The sequence below is a fragment of the Spermophilus citellus genome (genome assembly GCF_964194105.1).
Source record: "Spermophilus citellus genome assembly, chromosome: 8".
NCBI classification, from domain to species: domain Eukaryota; kingdom Metazoa; phylum Chordata; class Mammalia; order Rodentia; family Sciuridae; genus Spermophilus; species Spermophilus citellus.
The window spans coordinates 99914649-99936638 of record NC_138189.1 but is presented as its reverse complement, the minus strand read 5'-3'; the positions used below and the strand labels follow the sequence as shown (position 1 = coordinate 99936638).

General features: G+C 37.8%; 1 long non-coding RNA gene across 1 annotated transcript; it reads right to left on the bottom strand.

The window, feature by feature from the left end:
* Positions 1–3189: 3189 nt before the first annotated feature.
* LOC308654968 lies at positions 3190–5698 on the bottom strand. Its single transcript, XR_014023352.1, has 3 exons — positions 5571–5698; positions 4561–4601; positions 3190–3358 (listed from the first exon to the last, which is right to left on the bottom strand). It is a non-coding gene; the product is annotated as an uncharacterized lncRNA (long non-coding RNA).
* Between the last annotated feature and the right edge of the window lie 16292 nt (positions 5699–21990).

Below are 21990 nucleotides of genomic sequence, written 5' to 3'. Positions count from 1 at the left end.
TTGCCTCATGGTTTTCCCAACTCCGATTGTTGTTCATGGACTAAGTACATATTCAGGAGGAGGCAGAGAATCATTTTCAGGATTGCTTTGGGGTCAATATGAAGAAGTATAAAATTGGTAGTGGCTTTTCCAAGAAAAGGCAATTTAATGGGCCTACTTCATTTGCAGGCATAATCTGTGACTAGAGAGCCAACATTTGGGCTGGGTATAGTGGCACACATCTGTAATCCCAGCGACTTGGAAGACTGAGACAGGAGAAACAGAAGTTCAAAACCAGAGTCAGCAACTTAGCAAGGCCTTAAGAAATTTAGCAAGACCCCACCCCAGGGTTCAATTCCTGGTACCAAAAAAAAAAAAAAAAAAAAAAAAAGAAAGAAAGAAAGAAAGAAAAAAGAAAAGAAAAGAAAGAAAGAAGGAAATCAAACATTTGGGAACTTTTTTATTACAACTGTAAAAGAAATAGTTGAGTGGCCTTATTTTACCAGGAAATATGTGGCTGTACTTTAAGAGATTGCCTATGCTGACATGGGCTAATTAACCATCTTCTGTCCCATATTATGATAAAATTATCACAGAACATGTCCCTGTCACCTGAAGAAGGACTACCAACAAATATTTTAAATAGTTTTTATGTTAATAAGTGTAAGTCTACATAAGTGAGACTCATGTTAATATCAAGGGAGCAATTTCTACGTAAAAGTTTGGGAACATAAGAATATAATCTAAGGAAGGCAAAGTATGTCTTTCATTAGGTAAATTTCATAGTAGACCAAGCAACTGTTTTTGAGATAATAATTCTGCTTTGAAAATGACTTGAACTGATGGTTTACTGACAAAGTTCAAGTTTAGTTTTATTATTTAAAAAGTTATTTTTCACTTAACACTATGCCTACAATACTTTGTATTCAATTAATATTTCCATGTTTAAAACCTACCCACATACCCATCATACAGTAATTTAAAAAGAGGCAAATTACCAGCTTTTCTTCAGATTCCTGACAAGATAAATATAATATTAGGTGAAGATCTACCTTTGAAGGAAGCCATTATCATTTGCTTCAAATTTCAAAATATTCTTCAGAGCTTTTATGGCTGTTCTGCATATGCATAGAATATGTATAGGAATATTATTGGTTTAAGAAGTGGGTGAGTTGGGTACAAAACTATATAGGAGGTAAAAACATTATTATGTTCCTAAAATATTGTGGAATATATACAATATATCTTGTTTCAAACACAGCTGAAAGCAATACTTTCATAAACCATTTTATACAGAAAAAAATATTATCCTTAATTTGCCTTTAAAGGAGAATGGCAGTAAACTGTAGGGCTACTGTTTTTCTAGAAGAATGTAGAGACAGGGCTAGTACTTTTGAGATATTAGAGGAAAAGTTGGGGCCAGTCATAGGGGGCTAACTTTCTGCTCTTTAATAATAATCTCTATCTTCTATACATGATTATTAAGTATTCAAAATATAACAGTGTGAAGGAACAATTAAGTTTTATCCTGAATCAAATACTCAGAGGAATATTTATTTTGAATTGTGCCTTTGACCAATTGATGATTGTTATAGTCCGGATCTGGAATGACCCCCAACATGTGTTGAAGGCTTTGTCCCCAATGCAACCATGTTCAGGGGTGGAGTTTTAGGCAAGCAATTGGATAATAAGGGCTCTTACCTCATCAATGGATTAATCCATTAAAGTATTCAGAGTTGAACGGACTATTGAGAGGTAGTGGAAACTTCAGGTTGTGGGGTCTGGTTGAAGGGAGTGGGACCTTGGAGGTGTGCACTTCAGGACTATATTTTGTCCTCTGCCCCTTCCTCTTTCTATCTTGGCTCCCTGGCTATTATGAGATGAACAGCTTTCCTCCATCATATTTTTTCTCCATAATTTATTTGCCTCACCACAGGCCCAGAAACAATTGAACCACCTGACAATGGACTAAAATCTTTAGAACACTAAGACAAAATAACCTTTCCTCCTTTATGTTGTTTTTTTTTGTGTGTGTGTGTTTTGTCGAAGCAATGAAAAACTTGCTATTTTTCAGTATTTCCACATCTTTCTGATCTTTCAATTTGAAATTAGGGGATACAGACTCTGGTCATGTGTTTATGTATTCTGGCATTTTTTTTTTTTTACCTTTACCACCCACTTCCCTATCTTTAGACTTAGTAAACATATCCTTATTCCTTAGTTTTTCTTGTGCTGATTAATTTGTGTTCCCTTTGGTTCAGTTTAGAATACCATAAGCTTTTCTTCAGAAGAATTGGGACCCATGCTTGCTGCTTTCTTCTATTTCTTATATCTAGCACATATCTGGTACATGCTTGATGATAGTGAATAAATAATTGGACATACAAATAAATGAAGGGAATGCCCACTTTAGATAAATCCAATACCAAATATTATTCATGTACCAAATTAAATCATAAAGTTTTTATTATTAAATACATAGGTGATTTTCTTATTTTTCTTACCTACTCTGCTCAAGAACTTTATCGATGACTTCCACTTTTATTTTAATATTTATCATTATTTACTTTAGACTCCATTCTTGGTACTCCTATTTTCTTTAAGTGCCATTTACTTTTCTGTACTTGGATGTAGAGAATGCAGTTATATTCATGATAGAAAAAGGGTGGGACTTGGTATAAGAAGATGTGAGTTCAGGAAATGGCTATGCTACATTGCACAGGCTTATTTAAGATCTTTGTGTCTATGATAATCTCTGTCATGCATATATGCCTAGAGTGAAGAATATATGCAAAATTTCACATGCATATGCTTTAAAATCTTTAAAGAACTAAAATTAACCAATTTATTATTATTATATAAGGGTTCCTTCCCTGAGCTTTATCATCATTCAGAAAAGTAGCAACTTTTATGTTATTCCTTTTTAATTTAATTTTACTTGTTTATTCTAATGTGTTATATATGACATCAGAATGCATTATAAATCATATTACACATACACAGCACAATTTTTCATATCTCTTATTATATACAAAGTATATTCACACCATTTGTGTTTTCATACATGTACTTAGGGTAATGATATCCAACTCATTCCACCATCTTTTCTACCCCCATTCTTCTGAGACATCATCTCTGGAATAATGGACATTTATTGAGTTTTTGTAAGGAGTCAGATATTTTATCATAAGTATTAAAATCGTGATGTGCATGTATCAGAGGGCAAGTAGACTGCATCTGCTTCATTGGCTGCCATGCTGTTTGGGATCTTTTGGCTTCATTGTTAAGAAAGATGGGATACTCTCTTCCCCAGGTGGCCAAAATAGACCCATCCACAAGAAGCCAGGATACAGATATAGTCTTACAAATACAGTGTCATCTGAAAAGTAATATCATTGGTAGTTTTTAATGACTTGGTAGGAGCAAGTTAGTAGAGTTGACTTCTAGAAATTTCTATAATTACTTATTGGTTGTAATCAATCCTCAATTTTCTGCATATAGGAGAGGATGATAAAGATAGTTCAACACAGAAAGATATGGACAAAGATAAATCTGGAATTACATCATATGTTAGATTAGATAGGAATTATTGGTTGCCAAAATTATACTTTAAAGTGCATTGAAATTTCCAGTGTATTCAATATATGTGGTTTTATGTACACAAATGTATTCAGATGTATCATTTACCATTAAGCCCAACATAGCCAGATGATCCTCTAGCATTGTAATTGATGACTTTTTCTCCATTGAGTAATACATGCAGTGGTTGTTTGTGTTCTAGTCCCTGTTATAGCCTATTGTGGCAAGATATTTGGACTAAAGAAAAAGTTCATTATGTTTATTACTTCCTGGCATGAGCTCACTAAATTATTAAATGAAATGGAGGATGGAGTAGCCTTTGCTGCTTAAATTGTCTTTTTTCTCACCACACATGTCTGATTAAATAGCATATATGGATATATGTGTATACATTATATATTAGTACACTTGCATTTATGTATCCACATGACTATTTACAAAAGCACTTAAGAATGAGGAATAATTTCAAAAGTGCATTGAAAATGTCTCTTTGCTGTTCTCAGAACCCTATTTTCAAAGAAAACAATGAAGTCACATTGCTTTTCCTATGGAAGTTCTGCTCCATTTTGATCCTCAGGTCAACTCCTTTATCTACAATTCTTATACCAAGAAATCATTATTTTAAAGAGTGGGGTCATCATTGTATGATAGACCACTATATTAACAGAGATGTGTGTGTGTGTGTGTGTGTGTGTGTGTGTGTGAATTTTTAGATTTTTTTCCCTAATGGTTCTTAGGGAATGGGAGATAATTTCAACTGCTAAAATAAGTGATGCCCAGATTATAAATTTTTTCCAGTGTTTGCATATGGACTAAATTGACAAAGGAAGTGGTAAAGCAGGCAGAAATTGAAAGTCAGCTAGGGCAGTTGACAAAGTTGAAAAGAGGTATCCTTATCATCAATCAACAGCACCTATATGTTTTCCAGATCATTCTAGGAATTGGTTTGGATTTTCAAATGCAAATTTCTCACATTAGGAAAAAAAATGTTTGATAGCTTACCTTTTAACTCTTGCTGTCATGGAACTGCCAATTTGAGGCACCTGGGGATTATGTGGAGAGTTCAATTCCATGTGAGTTGTTTTCTTTTTCTTTTTCCTTCTTCCTTCCCTTAAACTTCACAGCATTGTTTCTTTTGGCTAATCTGATGGATTCCTGGAAAGTTTATGGGACTTGTGGGAGTACTCTGCCCTAAAGCAAATTTAGTTCAACTTCCTTGTGAAGGCACATTGGTCCTGGCTTCTTATAGAGTGGGTCTGTTTTGGCCCCCTTGGGGAAGGGAGTATCCTGTCTTTCTTAACCATAAAGCAAAAAGATGAATCTAAAATAGAATTGGCAGCCACCAAAGGGGATGCAGTCCAGTTCTCCTCTAATACATCTACCTCATCATGAGCAGACTTATGAAAACTCTTATCAGCCTTGATATAGTTAATTATATATTTTGCCAATGTTGAATGGTAGTATAACCTCTATTGATTGTACAAATCTGTTGTGTGTATTACCTAAAATTTCCTTAGGATTTTCAGTTTTTCTGCTTCCATAGTTCAACATCCATTTACCAACACCAAGAAATTTTTATTCAAATCCTGTATTCCATCATGTCAATGAACTGCATAAAATGAAAGATTCTATAATCAGTAAAAATAGAGTCTTCTCCCATGTATCTGGATGTCTAGAAAACTAGAATAGATAAGATAGAAGGAGAAGCCAAATATATTCAAATTAATTTATGGTCTACTGGTGCCTCTTTTTTTAGAAACCAGAATAATGCTATTCATGGGAGATGTGTTCATATCAAAGTTTTCTTTATTATACATTTTTGAAGTACTGATCGAAGTTATCATTCTCAAAGTACTCATATACTTTTTAATTGACATATTAAAGAATACTTTATATTTTAATACCAATTTTTGCTTATTAATTTATTTATTCCACAAATACTTTTTATGCTTATTCTTTGCTTTATGATAGGAACAAGGCACACAAAAAATGAATAAAATTCCCCCACTTACTTGTTTTCTCAATTTGATAATAAAGTCAGACTGTTTAACTGCAGATATGTGTTTTTATAGAGTACGATGAAATCATGAAGAAAGCAGTAGTCAGTTCAATGGCATTGTTGATGTAGGTGAGGACAAAGTCACTGAAGTTTTACATACAAAAATATGCAGAGAAAAGAGAACATAATTTGTAGTTATGGGGTCTGAGTTTGATGCCCCCAAATTCCAGGCTGATTGTGAAACCAGAGTTAAATTCTTAATTTCTTGGAGCCTAAGTGTACACACTTCAAAAAAAAAAAAAGAGTAATAGTTGGGCCAACTGTGAATAATTTCAAGGATTAAATGTGATCCTGTCTATGAAAAAGATTTGCCAAACTACTATAGCTGTTGGGTGTGTGGGAGACTCCCCGCTGACTTTAAGTTTCCATCTCTCTCTCATCACAGAACATCACAGAATTTCTTACCCCTTCCCCTCCTCTCCAAAGGATGCCAAGCTGAAGAGCGCCAATTCAAAGGTTTTCTCAACCAATCCCCGCAGGACACAGTGTCTGCTCCCAGTTCCTGAGTCACTCTGCCAATCAGCACCCAGCACGTCCCCTAGCAACTCTTCTTAAGCTAAAGCTTACAAGCTCACACTCTGTCCTCTTCCTCTCTGTCCTCTTTCTCTTCTTTCTCTCCTCTCTTGGCTCTCTCTTTTTCTCTGCCCTCCTCCTCTCTTCTCTCTGCCTCTCTTTTTCTTCCCCTTTGGGAGCCCCCCAATAAATCTCTTGGTTGAATCTCCTTCTCGGGTGAGTCACTCGCCTTTCATTGGTGCAGTGACTCCAATGGGACTCCCCTGCTTTTAAGCAGGACTCCCATCCCACCAGAGATCACCACCTGAGCAGAGATCAACCTGCACCCATCTTCTGGATCGCCTCCTTCGCATCCACCATGGGCCTATGATGAATTTGTGAGTCCCCCTCTCCAGACTCCTAAACCCACTGAGGCAAGGTAACAGGGAACTGTCCTTGATCTTCCAGCAGCCACTGTGGGGAGGAATACACCCCACCCAGACCTTCACAGTCTCAGTGGTCCTCTTGGAGTCTTGCCCTTCCAACAGGCCTCTGCAGGCTTGAGAACTGGCAAACCCCCTCCCCCTCGTCAAGCTTAGGTCTCCTCCTCCCCCGTTTTGGTCTGAAAGCCTGATGCCAGGTAACCCATAGCTCCCATGGCGCTCTAGAGGGCACTTCATCAGAGGATTTCGGTGACAACTGTATCCTCGGCCTGAGGTCTCCTTGTGATATTTGGCTGGAGTGGGATGCCTTGACAGCCAACATATCATATCCTTCCTCATAACCCCAAGGGGCGTGCCTCCTCCCTGCCAGCTGACTCCCCTCTCAAATACCTCCTTGACAATTTGGACACCCTCAGCCTAACCCCAGAGATCAAACCCAAGAAATTGATAAAATTATCTACTCAGGATTGGTCCAATTATCCCTTAGATAACCAAAACTATTGGCCCCCTTAAGGGTCCTTAGACCCTGCCATTTTGCGGGATCTCTACAATTATTGTGAGAGATCGAAAAAATGGGCAGAGATTTTATATATTCAGGATTTTTTCCTCTCTTCCTCTCTGTCTTCTTCCTCTTCTCTCTCTGCCCTCTTCCTCTTCTTTCTCTCCTCTCTCTGCTCTTTCTCTCTGCTCTTCTCCTCACCTCTCTCTGCCTCTCCTTTTCTTCCCCTTTGGGCAGCCCCCCCAATAAAATCTCTTGGTTGAATCTCTGTCTCAGGTGAGTCTCTCGCCACCTTTCAATAACAGTGTACAAATTAGTCATCATTAAGATGTTATGTAATTCAAGGATTTTCAGTGCTTTGGGAATGAGACAGAGGTGTGTGAGATGATATTCTGAAAAGTAGGGGCACTAGGAAGTGTTGGAGAAATGGCACACAGCAAAACATTATGGTCAGGTACATGGACTCTGAAGCCAGATTGTGTGGGTTCCAGGCCATGACTCCTTTTGGGAAGTTATTTAATCTCCCTTCCCTCATTTTCTTCATCAGTTTTAAGGAAATAATAGTACTTAGCATATGGGGTTGTGACAGTGAATAAATGGGTTGATTTTGAATGACATTTAGAATAGTTCCTGGGGGAAGGTGGAGCAAGACACACAGGACACTTAAGGAATAATCTCACCACAGAAATATCAGTCTGAAGAAGCATCTATGCATGACAATACCTTCAAACAAGCTAAGGAAATCAGGTGAAAGATCACAGTACACTGTTATAGCATAATAATGAGAATAGTTTTATATTCCCTCATCACTCCTTTCCTAGTCCTAGGCAGCACATCTGAGAGAGATTGTGTGAAATTCAAAGAAAAAGAGGCTCATGAGCATAGGACTCATGAGGAACCCTAATCCTAAACTCACTTCAAAAATGCAACATGGGTAGATTCTCATGATCCTTGACTCCATACTGAAACCTGCAGACCTATCTTTCAGACCTGCACTGGACCTAGTTGGGAAACTACAGTCCTTGTGAATTTTGATCCATAGTGTATCACTGCCAGTATCACAGTGACCTTGAGCTCTGGAAACCCCTCAGTGGCAGGCAGGCCTCAACGACTATATGCCTCAAACATGCCTGAGTGCTGTAACAACTTCAGTGGGTATAGGCTTTGGGCATTCTGCATCTCTAAGATAGCACTCCAGGTTTTTGGGCACAACCCAGCTCTGCATAACCTCAATGACATGAGATTCCAACTCAGCACTCTAACAGCTGCAGGATTCCCAGACTTAGGGGACAAACTAGATGGTTCTGCCAAAAATGTCTGTACAGGCTTACCAATGAAGGACCTTCCCTGACAAAGCCTGTAAGCACAAACGACAGAGGCATGGGGGTTGGGGAGCAGACTTTGGATTAGCAAGCTCTTCTTTATTCAGAGGTAAAGTTAATTGGGAAAAATGGGCCCATTGCAATTTTCAACCCTGAAAATGAGCCATTTCACATTTATAAATTTGACCAATTTATAAATCTGAAATAATAAAACATAAGAGTTCCTGAAACACCATGAACATGATTTAAAAGCTTGGTTTGATATGCCATACATTAATATTCTATGTCTGCTATACCAAACTATCACAAACTGGGTGGCTTAAAACAATAGAATTTATTCTTTCATTCTAGAGGCTAAGTGTCCAAATCAAGGGACACTGGGTTCAGTTACCTCCATGCTTTTCTCTTAGGTTCTGGTGTTACTAGAAGTCTTTGACCATCTCTGGTTTTCAGATTCCTCCAGACACTGTCTCCTGGCATCACAAGGTGTTCTCTATGCCTCTATATCTCCTCTTTTCTCCTTCTAGGGAAGCTAGCAATATTGGATTAAGCCTACCTATTTCATTATGATCTTATCTGAAATAAACACGTCTGCAGTGAACCTTTTTCTAAATAAGATAACAATCTGAGTATTGGGAGTTAGGACAGCAACACATCCTTCGGAAGGGACACAATTAAAATCAGAACAGTGCTAATTTAAAAATAAACAATCCAGCTTTCTTTAGTCTTCGTGAATTGAGTAAGGTACCATTAATGTGCCATTAATTTGTTTATCAGTTTCTGGGTGCCTGAATTTCAAAGGTGATATGGGCCCATCTCCCCTCTACAAGATTCTTTCTTACTCTGGAAATGGCAAAAAACAATTGCACAAGGTTTCATAACCTCGGACAACGTCAATAACCTCATTTAATAAGGACTTCATTTAATAAAGTTATTTCTTCATGCTTTTCTCATATACTTGTTTTCTACTTTTCTGAAACTTCTTTATTCAGCTAACACAACTAGAGCATACAATTGGACTGACTGACTTTCTTTCTTTTTTCATTTGTCACATTTTGAGTTCAACAAATCCCAAAATAAAATGGACAACAATTAATATAGTATTCATGGTGACATAAAAATCTATTAAACCAGGGTATAGGTTCCAGCTCTGCCATTTACTGGCTATGGTACCCTGGGAAATTTGCTTTGCCTGTCTGACTTTCCGTTTCTTCATGTGCAAAGAGAGAGATAATGTTTAAGACAATGCCTAGTCTACACAGTAGTTGATACATTTTTATCAGTGAATAAATCAATGAATAAATAGGGTTGCTGAGAAGATTAATGAAATAATGAATGCATGCTGTTTAGTACATAGGAAGGAGCCAATAAATGTCAGCTCAATCTTATTCTCCTCTTCTCAGTCCAAATTCCTTTTCTGATTATCTACATCTGTCAATGATTCTACCCAACATTCTAGATTCAAAATTCTAAGTCATCTTAAATTTATCCTGCTGTTGAACTAGGTTATGCTTGTCTTTTTAAAGTTTTTATTTCAAATCCATATAGAATTTCTCTTTCCATAGTAGATATGCTGAATTTGGAATCAATTTCTTTGTGCCCAGCTCCTGGTATCATATCTAGATGTCAACAGCTTCTAGGGGGTCTTCTTGTTTTTAGACTTATTTATATAGCACATTTTGTCATTATTAATTGTCTTTTCTACCAATTGAGTTGTACTAGTAGTACTTCTGATAGGCTTATAAATTAATTTCATTGATAAGTCCTGTGTGAGGATACTAACACACCTCTCTCTCTCTCTCTCTCTCTCTCTCTCTCTCTCTCTCTCTCTCTCTCTCTCTCAAATTGGAATACCTAAGAATGTGCAGATGCTTAATTATCTATTTCATATTCTGATTTATTTGAACCCTTTACTGTATGCCTTTCTGTGGTTATAATGCAGTGTCCAAAAGGATAGTATATCTCTGGGAGTTTTGAATGTTCTTTTTTTAAGTCAGAATTTGTTTGAGTTTTAAATTTTTACTTGAAATTTTTCTAGTATTGTCTGTTCCTTGAGTACTTTAAGTTTTAAAACTTTGCATTGCTGAACTAGTAGAGGAGACACACAGACAAACCCACATAATTATAGTCATCTGATACTGAACAAATGTGCCAAAAACATGTTGGAGAAAAGATAGCCTTTTAAACAAATGGTACAGGAAAAACTGGATATCTCTATGTAGGAAAATGAAACTAGATCCTATCTTTCATACTGCACAAAAGACAACTCAAAATAGTTCAAAGACCTAGGAATTAGACCAGAAACCTTGCAACTGCTAGACGAAAACATAGGCTGAACATTCCAAGATATTGGCACAGTCACTGACTTCTTTAACAAGACCCCTAAAGTTCAAGAAATGAAACCAAGATGTGATGACATCTAATTTTAAAGTGTCTGCCTACAAAGGAAATAAAAGCCTGAGGAGAGAGCCTACAGAATGGGAAAAGATCTTTGTCAGCTGCTTCTCTGAAAGGGGATTAATATACAGAATATTTAAAGAACTCAAAAAACTTAACAAACACACAAAAAACCCCAATCAATAAATGGGCAAAAGAATTAAACAGACATTTTTCAAAAGAAGAAATAGAATGGACAGAAAAATATGAAAAAGTGTTCAATATCTCTAGCAACCAGGGAAATCCAGGTCAAAATTACATTGAGATTTCATCTCACTCCAGTTAAAATGATAATCATCAAGAATACAAAATATATTAAATACTGATAGAGCTGTGGGGAAAAGGGTATGCTTATACACAGTTGGTAGGACTGCAAACAAATTCATCCACTTTAAAAAGCAGTGTGAATTGTGATAGACATGATTATCCAAAGTACATGTATAAAGACATGAATCGGTATCAACATACTTTATATACAACCAGAGATATGAAAAATTGTGCTGTATACATGTAATAAGAATTGTAATGCTTTCCGCTGTCATTTATTTTTTTAAAAATCAATAAAAAATAAAGCAGCGTGAAGATTCCTGAAAACACTAGAAATGGAACCAACATATATCCTAGTATCCCTGTCCATGGCATTTATCCTGAAGAACTATTATCAGCATATTATAGTGATACAGGCAGATTGATATTTATAGCAGCACATTTCACAATAGCCAAGTTATTGAACCAGCCCAGGTATGTGTCAACAGACAAATGGACAAAGAAAATGTGGCATATATACACAATGGAGTTTTACTCTGTCATAAAGAAGAATGAAATTATGTCATTTTCTGGTAAATGGATGAAACTGGAGAATATTATGGTAAGTGAAATAAGCCAGACTAGAAAGTCAAGAATTCTGTTTTCTCTCTATAAGGAAGCTAGAGCAATTTCAGGGGAAAAAAAGAGGAGGTCCCATAGAAACAGAAGGGATATCAATACAACAGAGGAAGGAGATAGTGTGGAAAGGAGGGTCAGGAGAAGGAAGGAAATACAGAATGAAATTGACCAATTTGTACTATGTACACATATGATTATCCCACAGTGCATTTAACCTTTATGAATATCTATAACATACAACTTAAAAAACAAAACATAAATAGAAGGAAGTTTAGCTGAGTAGAGGAAGGGGAACAGAGGGAGGGAGGAGGAGAGAGAGAAGAAGCACTGGGGACAGAAATGGAGCAAATTATAGTCCATGCTTGAATGATTATGTCACAATAAACCCCCACATAATGTTATAACTATAAAACACTAATAAAAACATTTTAAAAACAGTGTACATTATTTTAATACAATAAAAGATAAGTGTGTGAACTGTCTGGTGATTTCCTTTTCTATGCCCAGACCCCTTTCATACCAATTCAGCCACACCGCCCTCTTGGGCGTTATTGAATACACCACATACCCCATGTGAATCTGTCCAAATTGCTTTGGTTTATACAAATAAAACTCAAACTACAGGAGGAATTCTATCTATGAGAAACTATTTTTTTATGAATATGCAGCTCTTTGTAGTGGAAGTCAACCAAACCATTTTCCAAAAGAACTGCATATTTGAGGCTTGGTAAAGGCAACATACTTCTATAAGGATGCTATATCTTCCTTAGATGGTTTAACTATTGAAGAACAGAGGTGTTTTGCAGATGCTTGAACATTTGATTAACTTAAAGGTTGCAATGATCTACATGATCAAAGCCTTGATCTTAAAGGCCTGTCACTAAAACTTAGAAGGGCCCTTAATTCTGTGGGAATTTTTTTTTCCTATTTATCCAAGGTTTTGGTTTTTCCCCAAATATAGAGTCATGTCTATGCTATTGTGTATATTATCAAATTAGTCCTTTCTACTCCACAGTAAACATACTCCTCAGTTAGCAGTTTTGCCAAAAGTCACAAGAGTATCTGAAGTAGGGCAAAAACTAAATGATGTCATTCTCAGTAGGATAATAAATTATGAATTAAGATTTTGGCTGTGACTACATAAAATGAACAGATATGATAGAAACCCAAGTTGTGATTATATCTTATTCACTTTCTACATGTGATCTCTTCTCAAATAAATACAGATTACCCTGTGTCGTAAAATAATTCAGAACTTCCATTTCTAATCTTTTCCAGACTGAAAAGTTTTGATTCAACCACCAACTTCTGATGTGATCTTAGGAAAGCCATTCACCGTTATTGGGCTTTAACTTTATCCCTGCAAAGTGAAGAATCTGGAGTTAATGTTAGATCAACTCTGAAGATTTTTATAAATGAAATAAATGACTTTTGAAATGAATGCTGTAATGATCCCTGGCATAGCCAAAAGTCTTTTTGAGGACAAGCTGTTATAAAACCTAGGTTATATCATTTTACTATTTTAAAATTCTTCAATAGTTCTCCAATAAAATCAGAGTCAACAGAGAAGTCTTATTAATGTAAAAACACTCCATAATTTGGCTTCCAGGGAACTGTCTGATTTCCTTGTCTATTCCCTCCCAGACCCCTTTCACACCAGTTCAGCCACATGCCCTCCTGGGTGTTACTGAACACAGCACGTACTCACCCTCAGGGCCTTTGTGCTCTGTTTGTTCCTTTTCCTGGAATTCTATTTCCCAGCTATCCATCAGGCTCCCTCCCTTACCCACCCCCCCCTTTTTTTTAGTGTTGCTGGGGAATCGAACCCAGGGCTTTGTTAGGCAAGAACTCTACCCACTGAGTTATATCCCCTGCCCTCTCCCTTACCTCTTCTACATCTGATTCAAACACCACTTTCTCCAGAGGGCATCTCCTGCTCTCCACAACAAGAATGTAAGCTTCCCTCATGTTTCGTAGCTTAGGTCCTGGCCTTGGCTTTTCTCCTGAGCATTCACTAACATTTATTAACACCTAACACACAGAGCATGTAACACACCATTAATTTTATTATTAATCTCTTTCTCTTCACCAGAATATAACAAAAGGAATTTTGTCTGTTAGGTTCACTGTTCAATCAAAATTTTTTGAAAGAATAAATGAAGAAAAGAAATGTTTTCTGCTGGAAATCATACAGGAGCCTCTCAAAGCCCTTGGTTCTGATTAACCTGGTAGCCATTTGTGGACTCACTGTTTTTTTTTTCTTTTTTGGTTGCTGTTGTCATTTTGGTACTGGGGATTTAATCCAAGGGTACTTAACCACGGAACCATACCTGCAGACCTTTTTATTTATTTTTTTTATTTTGAGACAGGATCTCCCTAAGTTGCTTAGGGCCTTGCAAATTGCTGAGACTGGCTTTGAATTTGTGTCCTCCTGCCTCAGCCTTCTGAGTCATTGGGATTACAGGCAGGAGCCACTGTGCCAACCAAAATGTCTTTTCTTGACCACTGAGTAATTATTCACATGAGAATACACAACAACCTATGTGAATCTTGACTTTGGGACTGAAAATCTTCTTTTATCACTGAGAAAATCCACACCATCCTGTGTTATATTCAGACAACTAATTCATCATGTATAAATGCAAACCATTCCCATTTGATTAAAATTCACATGTATGTTCAGAATGCGTTCTCCCTATCTCTTTAAGCTTTCGAATTTCAAATAGATTTCTGCCTTGGTGTTCTGGAATGAATGTTTAGTTACTTTAAGTCAAATGTCCTTAAAAAATATTATGTGAGGCAAAGGTCCTTGGGAACTTAAAATAATCTACCTCACTTAAACAAATTTAATTTCTTAAAAGAGATTTGTATCTTTCTGACCTCTGGTGCCGCACAAGTATACCATCACTCATCACCAGAACTACCTCTAACACAACTCAAAGAAACAGTCACTTTGGTGATGTTAAAGTCTTTAGAACTCAAAATACACATTACTTTTGAAAAGCAATGAGTGAGGTGAGTGAGAAAACTTGATATTTGTCATTTTGATGAGACCATGTCAATCTCATTTTTTTCCCTTTAATAAAGCTGCTATTATGCTGGGTGTGGTGGCACATGTCTGTAATCCCAGCAGCTCAGAAGGCTGAGGCAGGAGGATGGCAAGTTCAAAGCCAGCCTAAGTTTAGGAAACTATACTACTTATGTGAACATTTCTGACAGTGTAAAGTAAAAGGATAAAATAGACAGCAATTTATTTCAATTAAACAATTTATTTCCTGTAGCCAGGGTCATTTTATTTTGTGATTCATTCATCTGTAAAGTGCCTTAAAACTTAGAGAGGCCCTGAGCAATTTAGCAACACTGTGTCTCAAAATAAAAAATTAAAAATGGCTAGGGATGTGGATCAGTGTCAGTGGTTAAGTGCCTCTGGGTTCAATCCTTGGTACAGGGAAAAAAAAAAACTGCTCTGGAGGATGATGAGTCTAGCTTGGTGCTCACTGGAGTTACCTTTTTCAACAATTTTCTGTAAGTAGCTCATGTCCAGTCTCCGAGTCCAACTAGCCAATCCATTGTTGGCAGTTATTCTGTGGAGGTGGGTGTGATCTGTGGCCTTCTCCAAAAGGCTTCAGAAGATTTTCTGGTTTTAGTCACCAGTTGATTCACATGATGAAGTGAGCCTCAAATGTTTATTCCTTCAGTTCATTTTCATTTTTTATGGCTTATGTATTCCTGGTATTCTTTCTTCCTCTGTGATGATCTGTTCAAAAATGCTTGAGATCCCAGGGCATTTATTGGTGCACAGCCTGACTCATTATGTTCTCAGACATGCATGGTGTTGGACAAACAATTTGGGTTTTGTAAGGCAAACTTGGAGATGTCGAGAATTGGTTGGATTGCGTGGCAGGTGGTAAGCACATTGCTGAGGATTGTCCTTTGCTGCCCTCAATTAGCTCCCATCACAAACTGACTGGGCCCTGACTAAAGATCCAGTCGTCAACCTGCTTGCCTTAGAGCCAACGTGTTCATCCACGTAAACCACAACTCTCTCCCATGACTAGCTTCTCCGGGATGTGAACAGAAAGGTTTTCAGGATGATCTGATGGCTTCAACCTGCAAAACTAAGGGCCATAGTTTCCTTTCTTTCCACATCTGTTCTTCTTATTTTCCATGGAGCACTTCTCAGATGCCACCCAAAGAGATGAAGGCAGAGCCAAAGCTTCAAGAGTTTGGACAGGAACACAAAGCTGACTGGTCTGCGGTGAGGCCTATGTGGTTTAGGAAACCTATACTACTTGTGCGAACACTTCTGACAGTGTAAAGTAAAAGAATAAAATAGACGACGATTTCTATTTATTTCCTGTAGCCAGGGTCATTTTATTTTGTGATTCATTCATCTGGAAAGTGCTTTAAAAGGAATTTGCCACCTCATGTGTTCTGGTGTCATTTAGCAATTTGAGACAATGGGCTATGCTTGAGGTTTAAAGACTTAGTTATTTATTTCTCTTCAGGGACAATCGAATGGATGTGGTTCCAGATGCCGTGAGGATGCAGTTATCAAGTCATAATCCACATTTGCCTTCTTATCAGGTAAGATAACTTTTGCCTTAAAAGCAAAATATTCATATCAAAATTTCATGCTTCTCCTCATTCCCCTACATTCCTGCCAACAGTATCCATTGTTGAAGCCTCAAACCAAGTGTTGCTTCACTTTGAACTCTTTCCTTAATAAAACTTTGCCCCTCCAGACAGAAATAACCTCTTTAGGCTCTTAGCCATGGTGAACACTAAGCCTATCTCTTAGTATGTCGTCTACCTTGTTTAGTTGTCTGGATTTCTTAATTAGACTGTGAACTCCTTGAGACTTGAGAACCAGAAACCATTTTTTTTTTCACCCGAGTTTGAAATGCCATTGCCCAGCACACACAGTAGGCTCTTTGCAAATGTTCATTGAATAAAAACACCTGAATGAACAATGCACATGATATTCATGGAACATACCATGCTACCTCAGAACTTGAGTCTCTTTTGTAGACTTGGGCCTGTGACCATAATGGCTTTCTCTTTCTTTTCCTTTTTATTTCTCCTTAATCGTCAATGTCCTTGTAGAATGTTCCCTGGCATTCCTAAGCACTGTTACTTAATCCTTGCTTTTTGTCTAGAAGTCTGCTAGCATTTACCTCACTGGAGAGTTATTGTATGTGTATCTATTGGTCTTTTCCTCTTAATGGTGACCTCCTGGTGGGTAAGGACACTGCCTTGTTCATACTTAACCTCCAGGGCTCAGTTCAGACCTGGCTCAGTGACAGTGCTCCGTGAGAGTGTCTTTCAGAGTTGTGGGCCAGGATCTGAGGTTAATCAGCTCTGGAAGTTTGAACCCAACAGTATTTCTTTGGGTCTTAACAGCCAAGAGGAGGAACTGGAACTCCAGTTCTCTTCAGGCTTCAGGACTTTTTATTCAGTACATCGTTACTGTTTTCCCCTGCTCTACAGTTTGTTCTGGTCTTCACTGGAGTCTTTCTAATTTATAGTTTTGCTTCTCTTCTTTTTATTTTCTCATTCAAAAAATTGTCTCTCCCTATGTCACCTGAACATGTTCAGTTAACTATCACATTGTATGCTGAATTGGGAAAGGTACTTGTTAGATGTATGATGTAAGCAAGTTACTTAACCTCTCAATATCTCTATTACTTCATCTGTAAGTTGAGGATAGTAACAGTATACAGCTTTTAGATTTGGGTGAGCATTCAATTATTAAATATTTGAAAGCTTTTATAGCAATTGCTGTCACTAAGCACAATCAAGTACTTACGAAAAATCAATCTATCAGGTTGGGGTTATAGCTCAGTGGAAGAGCACTTGCCTAGTATATGTGAGGCACTAGGTTCAATTGTTAGCACCACATACAAATAAATAAAATAAAGGTCCATCAACAACTAAAAAATACTTTTTAAAAAAAGTTAACATATCTCTGTCCTCAAATGTCATGACCAATCAGGAATTGACTGTATATGTTACTTCCTGAATTATAAGACATCACATTTGACTGCCATGATTATCAGCAAACTTCTCAGGGAATTATACTGCATTCACACAATTTAAGTTAGAATCCAATTGCTTATTTATTATAAATACTTATCACATTCTTATGTTTTCATAGATCAAATCATAATGTATTTATGGTGGAATAGCATGCAGTTCCTTTCCCAGTTATCAAAACAGTAGAATATAACTATTCTTAACGAATAGTTGTCTAATACAAGGCTTTTCTCACATCAATTTCCATATCCCTTTAAAGTTAGAATTATAAAGTTCTAAGGACCAACATAATATGCTTTAGAATCAAGAAAATACAAGGAATGTAAAGTGTTTAGAAGCTGGATTTGGCTCCATTTACAATAGGATCTGAAACATTTTTTTTTCCAAATAAGATACATATTTGCTAAATAACCCTATTGCAACAGTATCCCAAAAAATGTTCAAAAGAAATGTTGGTAGAAGGCTCATTTTTGTTTGAAAACAGTTTTCAATCTGTGCTAAATTCTGCTCTTCAACACATGAGGTATAAATATCTTTTTTAAGACCAACCACCTGATTCATGTACAATTTGTCTTGTTTGGTGAAAACTATTACAATACCAAATGAGGTAGTGTGTATATATGGTATTGTTCTCTGCAAGTTTTATTACTTCTTTCCTTGTTGACTTAATCCACTTATTTTATATTTCCTTGTGGCTATGTAAGGAATGATATTTATTAAGAGGATTAGTCATCTAATGCCACACTTTCACCTTTAAGATAAAATGCATATAAGACCATAAAATAATCTTTAAAAGGAAAATTTTAAACAGTTTATTAATGAGAAAATGAAGGCAATTCTGGGCTGTCCAAACTTTACCTCCTCTGCTTATTGATGAAGCCACACATTCCTTCTCCACAGGCGAACAGCAGGATGTGGGAAGTGTTGTGAATTGAACTTGATGTGTAAAATCTTTCCTGAACTACAGCAGTAGCCTCTTAGTTAAGGTCTGCAAGCCCTCCTTCTCTGACAATTTTCTGTCCACACAGCAATATTGTTCATATATATTGTTTTACAAACACAAAGAGCACAATTCAAAGAAGTCAAATAAATTAATGCTATACCTGCAGGATCTGGGACTAGAATGTAGTTGTTCGTGTTCCTTCCAGTACTCTGCTTGGTCTGTCTTGTTTTTGTAAACTGTACTTAGTTTCTGAAAATGGACAACATCCTTTCTTTCTGAGCTTGTTTATTAAAATTATATGTTTCTTTGTAGTTCATTGTGTAGTTCATTTAATGCTTGTCACTGTATTTATTTCCTTTACCCAACACTTTTTTCTGCCATGAGTAGCAATAAAAACTCCATTCTTTTTAAATTTGTTCTAATTAGTTTTACGTGAAAGTAGAATACATTTTGACACATCACCCCAAAATGAAGTATAACTTCTCATTCTTCTATTTATGTATGATGTAGAATCACAAGGGTCATGTAGTCATATATACACATAGGGTAATAATATCCAATTCACTGTGCTCTCCTTTCTACCCCCATACCCACTTCCCTCCCTTAGTCCCCTCTGACTAATCTAAAGTACTTCTGTTCTTTCCTAACCACCCTCCTTATTGAGAATTAGCATTCACCATTTGGCTTTTAATTTTGGGGGATTGGCTTATTTTGTTTAGCATGATTTTCTCCAGCTCCATCCTTTTACCTGCAAAGGCCATAATTTCGTTTTTTAAAACTGAGTAACAGTCTCCTTCCTCGCAGGCCCGCGTCCTCTGCTCCGGAAGCTCGGGAGGCTCTGCGCAGCCTGTGTCTCCCTGCTCGGGTTTCTAAAGATTCCTCGGGAGGTCAGCGAATCACTCCGCAGACTAGAGACGCTCAGAATCCATCTCCAGGACTGTGTCTTCTCTGCTGTGTGAGGCCCAAGTGGCTCTGGCTCAGGTCTATCTCCTTTGACCTCCAGGTGCTATGAGGTCCACAGGAAGGAAGTCAGGACTCTCCAGAAGGCAGGAAATGGAAGATGGCGGCGGGAAGTGAGTAAGCCGCTCTGTGCCCCGCGCCGTCGCGTCTGAAAAGAGGAGGTAAAGATCATTAAAGGAGATCTGTCGACAAAAACCCAGCACCGTGTCAAGAAAGGGGCCTAGGTGGAGTGAATCCGACACTAATCCAGCCAAGGTGAAGGGAGTCCATCACGACTTCAGCGCGAGCAGTAAGGCTGCAGCCCCAGCTGCACGGCTCTATCAGCCCCATCTTCTTCCCCTCTCCGTCTCTCCACCTCGCTTCTTTCTCCCCAGCTGTCTCTCCTCCCAAGCTCAGTCTCTAAATTTAGATCTCAATTTCTTTCCCCCACTCCGCCCGCACCATAGAGCAGACTCTTCACCGCGCGAATGAGCTGCCGAATTATATGAAACAGCTGATAAAATGAGTGACAATTTAAAATCCAAGTGATCCGAGAACACGCACTGAGCTCTGACCCGCTGAATTCAAACTCCCGGTCACCTGCTTCCCGCAGACAAACAGCTATGACTCGGCATTAATTCATCCGGCTGAAACAACTGGTCAGCCCTTCTCATCATACGAAGGTAAATGCCTACCGAGCCTTCATAAGTAGTGGCCACAGGTTTGAAACGGGGCTTGGGAGAGAAGGACCCACCCGTTGAATTGGTCGCCCGGCAAAGGGAAACGACGTCATCAAACTGCTGCGGAGGAGATAACTTCGTGGAAACAGGTGTGTGATCCCATAGCCTTGCCTCTCCACACATCGGGAAAACCTTAAGGGCCCCTCCTAGCTCTCCCGTAAGGGCCCCTCCCAGCTCTCCCGTGAGTGCTACAGCCAGCCCGAGGGAATCAGAGGTGGTGTGGGACCCGCGGAGCGGAATTACCGCTCCCACCAGAGCTGACTCCTGAGGTCTCTTGCACCAGCTACGGGGAAGTGGATACCGGAGGGCAAGTAAAATCCGCTGAGGATTCTCAGCCCCAAACTCTACAAACTTAGGGTCTGAGGGAATGGCAAACTGGAAGAGTGTGCCCAGTCGTTCATGAAAACAGGGCTCCTGGGAGCAGCACACTTGGCATGTAGCCAGTATTGTGGTGAGAGGGGCCTGGCTAGAGAAAAAGTGGGAAGTGACTAGACACAAGAGGAGCCCCTAGACGATTGGAGACTCAGGATTGGAGACTCGCCCAGTCTGGGAGGAGCTGCTGCACAGTGATTGGTTCCCGCGTATTGACAGGAGAAACTTGACCTGGTGGGCACAGCGCCATCTACTGGAAGAGAAGTTAATCAAACTCTAAGACGGCATTTATTAGTTTTTTTTTTTTTTAATTTTTTTTTCTCTGTTTCTTTTCCTTTTCTTTTCTCTTTTTTTTGATTTGGGTTTTTCTTTCATTTTCATTTTTTTCTCTCTTGTTCTTTTATTAATTTTTAAATTTTTTTTTTTACAAAATATTTTTTTTAATTTTTTTTCCTACTAATTTAAATTTAAATTTTTTTTAATTATTATTATTTTTTTTTAATTTTTTTTCTTTTTTAGTTCCTATTCTTTTTCTTCTGTAGTCTTTTCATTTTTCTTATCCCCCCTTTTTTCCTTGAATTCTACCTGCCTACTCTCATTCTCTTTAGAGACTTCTTCCCTTCCCTTCAAATACCTTTCCTCCCAAGCATCAAATTAATCTATAGGTGTAAACAGTAACTCAGCAGTCAAACAGAACAAGAAGCAACATGAACAGCTTCAAAAAGCAAGGAAGAAAAGGAGTACAAATAATGCAGGACAGCCTAAATATTCAGGAGGACCTAGAGTCATCAGAAAAATGGTCATATAAAGAACTCAAGGAACACCTAAGACAGATGGAATGGAACCTTAAAGAGGATACAAGACAGCAAATTCAAGCAGGGAAAGAACACATTGAGAATGCATTTCATAAACAGATAAAAGAAGAAGTTAAGCATCTTTATCAGGAGATAGAGATTATAAAAAATAATCAAACAATAATTCTAGAAATGAAGGAAACGATAAACCAAATTAAAAACTCAATTGAGAGTATCACTAACAGAGTGGAGCAAGTAGAAACCAGAACGTCAGATAATGAAGACAAAATATACCATCTTGAAAAGAATCTAGCCAACTCAGAAAGGCTGGTAAAAAATCACAAGAAAAACATCCAAGAGTTATGGGATAACATGAAGAAACCAAACTTACGAGGCATCGGGATAGAAGAAGGTACACAGATTCAAACCAAGGGAATGAGAAGCCTGCTGAATGAAATAATTACAGAAAACT